The sequence below is a fragment of the Artibeus jamaicensis genome, unplaced genomic scaffold, assembly GCF_021234435.1.
Source record: "Artibeus jamaicensis isolate MK-2021 breed Jamaican fruit bat unplaced genomic scaffold, CSHL_Jam_final contig_354, whole genome shotgun sequence".
Taxonomy (NCBI): domain Eukaryota; kingdom Metazoa; phylum Chordata; class Mammalia; order Chiroptera; family Phyllostomidae; genus Artibeus; species Artibeus jamaicensis.
Genome location: NW_026521803.1, coordinates 36,503,002 through 36,511,078, shown reverse-complemented (window position 1 = coordinate 36,511,078; position 8,077 = coordinate 36,503,002).

Sequence of the window (8,077 nt, the reverse complement as noted above, 5' to 3'; positions counted from 1 at the left end):
GTAATTAGAAAAGAAGGCGTTTTTCACAGTTGCTTGAGATGGCTCTTCTGAGATGGAGACAATCAGGTTCGTATTCTCCTACCTTTCTGTTCTTTCAGGTGACGAGAGCCCCGGCGTGAATGGGTTCGCTCAGAAGTCCCAAGTGGAGCTGGCTCCGGAACCTTGCGGGTAGAGAGAAGACGAAGATGGAGAAGAAAGGAAGAATGTGAGGCTGCAGACACAGGACAAGCCAAGGGGAAAGCTGTGTTCGTCGGGGCTCCCTTGACAAGAAAGCACTTTCCAGAGCAAAGAAGTTTCTCTCACTCACAGGTGAATGGTTGCAGGACGGCTCCCTTCCGCACCTGCAATGGCCCTGCCTGGAGTGGGTCTCTGCCATATCCCATACCCGGTTGCAGGAAGAAGGAAGAGCATCCAAGGTGGTGACATATCCCACTTTTGCTATTGGTGGGAGCTTGGTCACATGGTGATACCTGCAAGGGAGGCTGGGAAACGGCACCCAGCTGGGTGACCACGCATCCCACTGTTAAGTGTCTGCTGTTTGGAATGAAAGAGATGGTGGATGGTGTTGGAGGACAAATAGCAGTCTCTCTCACAAAGAGGGAAAGGTGACAAGATGGTAGAGGAGGATTAAAGGGTGAAAGAGAAATGGGAGTAGAGAAGAAGAGAGAATTATAAGTGGGAAAGCCCCAAGGCTGGATTCCGGGCAGAGTGTGCAGCGTCGCAGCCGGTTTCTGGGTGTCACTGCAGGGTTCGGGGGGGAGGGTAGCAGGGTGTCTGTGACCGCGGCGGGGAAGGAGCCCCGTTGGCCTCACCAGTCTGCGCTCCAGGTTCGCCTGTGGCTCCTGTTTGTGAGATTGTGCTTCAGCCTTTTTAAATTGTTTTCCTTCTGTGCCCTCTTGTTGGAGCCCTTTGGTTAAATAACTGGACCAGACCCCTGGCGCGGAAATGGCACCTGGACCGGCATGATGGAAAGTCAGGTCTCCTGCTGGCCTGAAAAAACACAGCGCACTTTTCCCTTCGCGTGGTGGCTTGACTTTCTCCAAGGCTAAGGGCTGCGATAAGAAGTAAATGAGATGACTCTGCCTGGCACATGGTCAGTGATGGGAAACTGAGGCTCAACTCAAGTGGCTTTTCTGACCATTCAAAATCAGGTCTGCTAACTTCCAATGCTACTGAAGCTCCAGGCACAGATTTTGTGGGCTCCAACCAGACAGGCAAGCGGCTGGCTGGAGAAAATGAAAACTAAGTTAAGATTCTGAAAGAGCACAAACTCTGTGAATTAGAGCAGGAAATTGAAGGAGTGGAGATGGTCGTGACAGCTGAAAGATCCCTGAGGGTAAGGAGAGAAGAGAAAAGAAACAGAGAGAGAAAGAAGGGCTGTTGGACACACTAAGGCCCTGACCTTCCCATTCTCCAGGAAAGGAGACCGGGGCACGAGGCTGCCACATTCGACTCCAGCAGCTGTGGCCGCAGAAATCTGGAAGGACTCACTGCATGATGGAGAAGGGAGAAGGTTCTCGTTGGGGGGAGAGGTGCTGAGGAGACGGCTGCACTGAACTCAGCCTGCCGGGCTCGTGGTCACATTTTTAGGAAGAACTCCGGAATCTTGCCACGGCTTCTCCCAGCTCCAGCCAGCCGACCGAGCACCCCTCACTTTTATTTTACTTTAATCCCAACTGGGATCAGGAGACAGATAACCTTTCCATAATCGGAAATCCCAATAAAAAGAAACTCTCTCTGAAAGGGACAGTGTTTGGAAGGCTTTTGTATTTGGTAGACTGAAAGCTTTTCAGCAGTTCCCCCCCCCCCCCCACCCCCGATTTCTCTGTGTGCCTTGGGCCGTGAGGGGAGTCCCATTCGCTGAATAAAAGGTCGCTTCCCAAGAGCTGTTTCTAGCTAAATGAGCTTGACATATCAGGGGCCAGAAGCTCTAGGTCGGCGACTTGCAAACTTTTTCATCTCATGGCACACGCTAACCACTCAAACTCTGCAGCACGCCAAAAACTATATCTTTTCCCAATCTGACCAAAAAAAGGTATAATTTTGATTCATTCACACTGGACAGTTATTGTTGTATTGTCTATTGTCATTTTTTCATTTGACAGTCTAAGGGAAGAGAGGTCAGTGCCCCGGAAAAGTCAGGTATTGATTGCATTGTTTAATATTCTTGTGGCACCAGCTCAAAATCACTGCTCTGGGTAGGTATTAAGTTGCCCATAACACACCCCATAGTTTTCTCACACACCAGGCAGGGGCAGGAAAACTTTTTCCCTCTGCCCTTGCTCGAAAACTTGTTTCTTCTCTGTTTTTACTTCTCTATATTCTTGCTCTCATTTCCTCTGTAATTCACTCAAGTTTCAGCTGGCTTTACAACCGTGACTATTTCTGCTCTCATACTGCTTTGGTGCCTCTCCAGCCTGAGCCTGCACCGCATTTGCTGAGGGCCTGTTGTAACGCTGACAGCCAGCCCCACCCCCGGAGTCCATGGCCCTGGAGGTCCGGGGTGAAGACAGGGAGTCTGCATTTCTAACAAGTTCCCAGGCATTGCTGCCACCATTCTGGGGACCGCATTGGAGAGAAGGACTCTCTACATTGAACTCTGTGGGCTCTGCCTTAGCCAGTACGATCCATTCTCACTGCACTTTTTCTTCCTTTGTTTCCAAGGAGAGCTCGTCACAATATGGCAACACGCTCTTCCACATCCAAAGAGGCACCAGTGAAGCTCCCTGAGGAGCCTGGGGCAGTCTGTCTGAGAGCAGAGCCCTGCCATGGAGCAGGGAGAACGAGCATCCAGTCCCAGAAGGACTCAGACGCTCCCTCACTCCCAAACGGGGTGTGGGTCCCATGTCCGCCCTTAGGTTCGCGCCATCTCTGGGGTCCCCACAGTTGGCTTTGATCTGAAGTCCCGGGAGCCCCAGAGCAGGCTGGAGCTGAGCAGTTCCCCCAGCCGCCCTCGGACCCCAGAATGCCAGTGCCCTCCAAAGAGATTCACCAAGGACGGAGTCCAGCGTTGTCCCTCTGCTGGTAGGGTTGGGGGTGGTGTTTGTCTGATGCATTGGGTGCTAAAGACCCAAGCAGTTTGAGGTCAAGTTTGACAGGCAGTCCTCATCTTAACAGCTGCAAAGTAAATGAAACACAGGTTCATTTCAAGTTCCTCAGAAATAAGGATGTGGACATCACTACAAAGACGTAAGCCATTTTCAGTAGAGAATAACATGGGTTAGAAATAATAGTTACATTTCCAATAGGATTGAATGGAAGCCTATTCTGGTCCTTATGGAATCCTAAATTTCCTAGGCCGGCCATTTGAGAAGAAACCATGAATACTCTTTAACTTGTAATTCACAGTTCAACAAGCCAATTTTTCTGGGAAGTTCCCAGTGCATTTCAACAAGGCCATGGGTCCCTGCACTGGTCATTAAGTGCTGCCCTCTTGTGGTCTGCTTAACATATGCAGCTGAAGCTTTCTGGAGTCTGCATGCCTATTTCTTCAAATTGACTGGCGCAGGGCCCAGGAACTGACTCCTCCCACCAAACAGGGATAGGTGATGGAGGTTTGCCACACTCAAGTGTTTCCACAGGACCGAGACCTTTGCTTTGACGGCTGCTGCTTCACCAACGTTCTGCACACAGAGGAGGTAAGAGAAATCATCGAGATGGGTAATACTGATTTTTCCAGCCTTTGTTAAAGAGAAAATTTGGGAAGTAAGAAAGAGAACGGTTTTATGAATATGAATATGCATTTATGCATGTATGTATGCATACATGTACCTATGTACATTGTGTGCGTACAAGTGCATATGTTCTGTTTTGCTCCCCTGTCCTGCCCCTGTGGACGAGCAGGAAGAACAGCCTCTGGGCCTGGCTCCATCTCTCTGGGGCACAGCTGCCTCACTGCAAATGATGTCCCTGAAACTAACATGAAAAATATCAAAGCAAGGGACATAAAGGAAAGAATATACAAATGGGATCTCATCAAAATAAAAAGCTCTTGCACGGCTAAAGAAAATAGTATTAAAATAAAAAGAGAACCAACCACATGGGAAAACATATTTGCCAATGATACCTCAGACAAGGGCTTAATCTCCAAAATATACAAAGAACTTACACGACTCCACTCTAAGAAGATAAGCAACCCAATTAAAAAATGGGCAAAGGACTTGAACAGACACTTCTCCAAGGAGGACATACAGAGGATCCAGAGACACATGAAAAGATGGTCAATATCGCTAGCTATTGGAGAGATGCAAATTAAAACCACAATGAGATATCCACTTCGCACCAGTCAGAATGGCCATCATAAACAAAGCAACAAACAACAAGTGTTGGAGAGGCTGTGGAGAAAAGGGGACCCCAGTGCACTGTTGGTGGGATTGCAGACTGGTACAACCACTATGGAGAACAGTATGAAATTTTCTCAGAAAACTAAAAATGGATCTGCCTTTTGACCCAGCAATTCCACTGCTGGGATTATATCCTAAAAACCCTGAAACACCAATCCAAAAGAACTCATGCACCGCAATGTTCATAGCAGCACGACTGACTATAGCCAAGTGCTAGAAGCAACCTAGGTGCCCATCAGTAAATGAATGTACCAAAAAAACTATGGTACATTTACACAATGGAATTCTATGCAGCAGAAAGAAAGAAGGAGCTCTTACCCTTTGCAACAGTATGGATGGAACTGAAAAGCATTGTGCTAAGCAAAATAAGCCAGGTGGTGAAAACAAATACCACATGATCTCACCTTTAACAGGAACTTAAACAACAAAACAAACAAGCAAGCAAAATATAACCAGACACTGAAATAGAGAACAAGCTGACAGTGTCCAGAGGGGAGAGGGGAGGGAATTTCAAAGGAAAAGAGGAAGGGTTTGCAGGACCAAGTATGAAGGACACGTGGACAAAAACAAGGTGGGGGGATGGAAATGGGAGGGAGGTGGGCAGCACTGGGGGGGGGGGCTGGGATGGGAGTAAAAAACAGAAAACTGTACTTGAACAACAATTAAAATTTTAAAAAAATTTAAAAATCCAACACAAACTGTAATTGAAAAATAATTTTTTTTAATTAGCAAAAAAAAAAAAAATCCCACAGAAACAATGTTATTGAATAGATCCTCTCCAAAGCCCCTCCCTGTCCCCAATTCTGATCCTACTTAAAATGAAACAAGAGAGAAAGCCTTTCCCATCGCTCGCTCCACGTGTCTGAGCTGCCACTCAGTGCCTGTCTTCCTTCTTGATTCTCTTTGCGTATTTTCTAACAAAGGACTCTGTCATTTTGGGTTATTGACACGCTGCCCTCTTTTTGCACCCATCAGAACTTTCATATTACACAGTGAAAGTTTCTTTCTTTTTCTTTTTTGAATCTCAGTCCAGGGCCACCCTCCATCCCAGTGCCCATAGACTCGGCGCAGCTAGGAAAGACGGGCCTGACCTGCGTCAGAATCAGGGAACTACGAGAGCAGTTTCTGTAAGTCTGCAATGAGCACCCAAAGCCTGAATGAGAGCGTCCAGCGGCACAGGGCGGGCGGAGGAGACTTCTCCGCTGTGGCCTTTGTGGAGACCACCTGTGCTCTGAGTGGACACGGTGGCCCAGCACCAAGCCAGCCCTGCCACATCCTGCTGGGAGAACTCATGGGAGAAGGTGGTGCGTTGGGGAGGGTGGCTTGGGGACATGGGTGGCGTGGGGGACACTGGCCCCTGCCAGCAGCTCTGGTGGCCCAGCAGGTGTGGGCTACGGAGACCGAGCTCCATATGAAGCAAACAGCAGAGTCCAGGCGTTCACCAGACAAGCAAGATTGGCCTGGATGCTCCCAAACCACCAGGAGGAACTGAAGGAGGGCTGGCGATTTACCTCTCCCTGCTGGAGGGAATTCTGCACTGCGGACATGACCTGGCCTTACCCACCGGCTGGTGTGTGAAGCTGGAACGTGGGTTGCAGGATTTAGGAAGAAGTAGGGGAGCCACACACCAGCGGGCACTTCTCTTTGCTGATCTGCTGCCTCTAGAAACTTGTCCAGCTCTGTTATTATACAAACTTGGAGCATGTGCAAAAATAGAGAAAATATTATAATGAGGTCCTGGACACTTAAAAAATTATTATTACATCACCAGTCCTGTTTCCTCTATCCCACTTCGTCCCACTGTTATTTGGAGGTAAATACCAGATTTTTATAGCATTTTGTCCATAAATGCTTCAATATGCATCTTACAGCTCAAGGCTATTCTAAAACAGAAATAAAATAAAACCACATCACCACAACACCATTATCACATTAAAAAAAATCACTAAGTCCCTTAGGTCGTCTACCACCCAGGCAGAGTTCAAGTCTAAGGGCCCCATAAATGTCATATGCCTTTTTACAGTTTGTTGTCGAGTCTAAATAAGATATACACTGTCTATAAATCTTCAACTCTGTACAGAATTCTGCACTGAAAAATATCTAGAACAAAAGTGAGCTTCTCTATCTCCACTTTATGTTTTATGAAATGGCCACAGTGAGGATTTTTTTTTTTCCTTATAAAAAGAACTTTCAAAGGCTCTGTTAGTCATTGGGAAGCTATTTCTTCCAAAGGCCCCGGGTTTGCAGCCTCATAACTAGAAGCACTTGGCTGTTAGAGTGCCCAGCGATGTTGGCGGGCGAGTCATTTCCCGCTGGGGGCTATCTGGGGCCCTGTTCCTCCTGCAATTGCCTCCGCCCGCCAGCGAGGCCTAATTAAGTCCAGGGGTTCATGAGCCGGAGCAGCCACCAGGAGGCTCCCAAGGTACTCAGCGAGCTTCAGACCCCCCTGAAACCTGGCTTGGTGCCTTTTACTACAGGCTGAACACACCAGGGTGGGACTTGTCTCCTCATTCAGGTCGAATTCGGTCAGCAGAAGAGACCAGACTTCAGGGACCTCTGGGACACGTGGCTGGTACCTCGAAGTTAGCTGACAATCACTCTGCTGAAGGATTTGAGGTTTGCAGCCCCTCCCAACTCAGTGGTGTTCCTTGAATATCCACTCAATGGCAAAGAGAGACAACACAGATGGGGCGTCCCCAGCTAACAAGCTCCTGGTTGCCCCATGATTACTGACAATTTTTTTCAATTAGTAAGCACCCAAGGAGAGTGTTGTTATAAGCAATGTTAGACATGGAAGGAGGGGTGGCTGGTGTGAAGTGACCGGGAAAGAAACCCGGGCTCCACCTGGCCTTGTGAGTCTCTCCCCGCCCCTAGGTCTCGTTGCCGGGAACCGAGGGGATCAGCGCAGAAGCCACTGGCCGGGGTCCCCTCCCTCTCCTTTGAGAGTCTTTGTTGCCGGGCTACATTCCTTTCTAGGGCTGCTGTGACAAAGAGCCACAGACACTGGCTAGGTGAGAACAGCAGGAATACGTCTCCTCACTGTTCCGCAAGGCTGCAAGTCCTAACCAAGGGGTGGGCAGGCCCACGGTCTCCTGGGAGGAGGGGTGGGGGAGGAATCCTGCCCTGCTCCTTCTAGTGCCCAGCGCTTGCGGCCATCCCTGGGGGCCCTGGGCTGGTAGATGGCCGTCTTCTCCCCTCTGTGCACATCTATCCCTGGGTCCCGACTTCCTTTTCAGAAGGACACAGTCATACTGGATCAGGACCACACCCCCACCCAATGGCCTCAGTTAGCTTGTTCACCTCGATCTAGTCTCTACCTCCAAAGAAGGCCACACCCTAACAGACATGGGGGTGTTAACATTTTATCTTTGTTTAATCCTCACCCGAGGACAGGTTTACTGAGGGGACAGAGGGAGAGAAACGCTGATCAGTCACCTGTATGTGCCCCCATCGAGGATCGAACCTGCAACTTTTTGGTGTATGGGACGGCATTCCAACTGGCTGAGCCATCTGGCCAGGCCAGAAGTTCATATCTTTTGCGGGGAGATTAACACTTTAACTCAGGGACCAAGCTGTACAAAAGGTAGTGTTTGGAAGACTTGTAACAACAAGCCCACGAATTGTGCACACTCGCGTGTTAAATCATCCTGAGCGTTCAAGAAAAAGTTAGGAGCCCGTGGAGGTGTTATAATACCCCAAAACTAGGATGGTGAAGTGCGGTTCTAGTAAGAAAA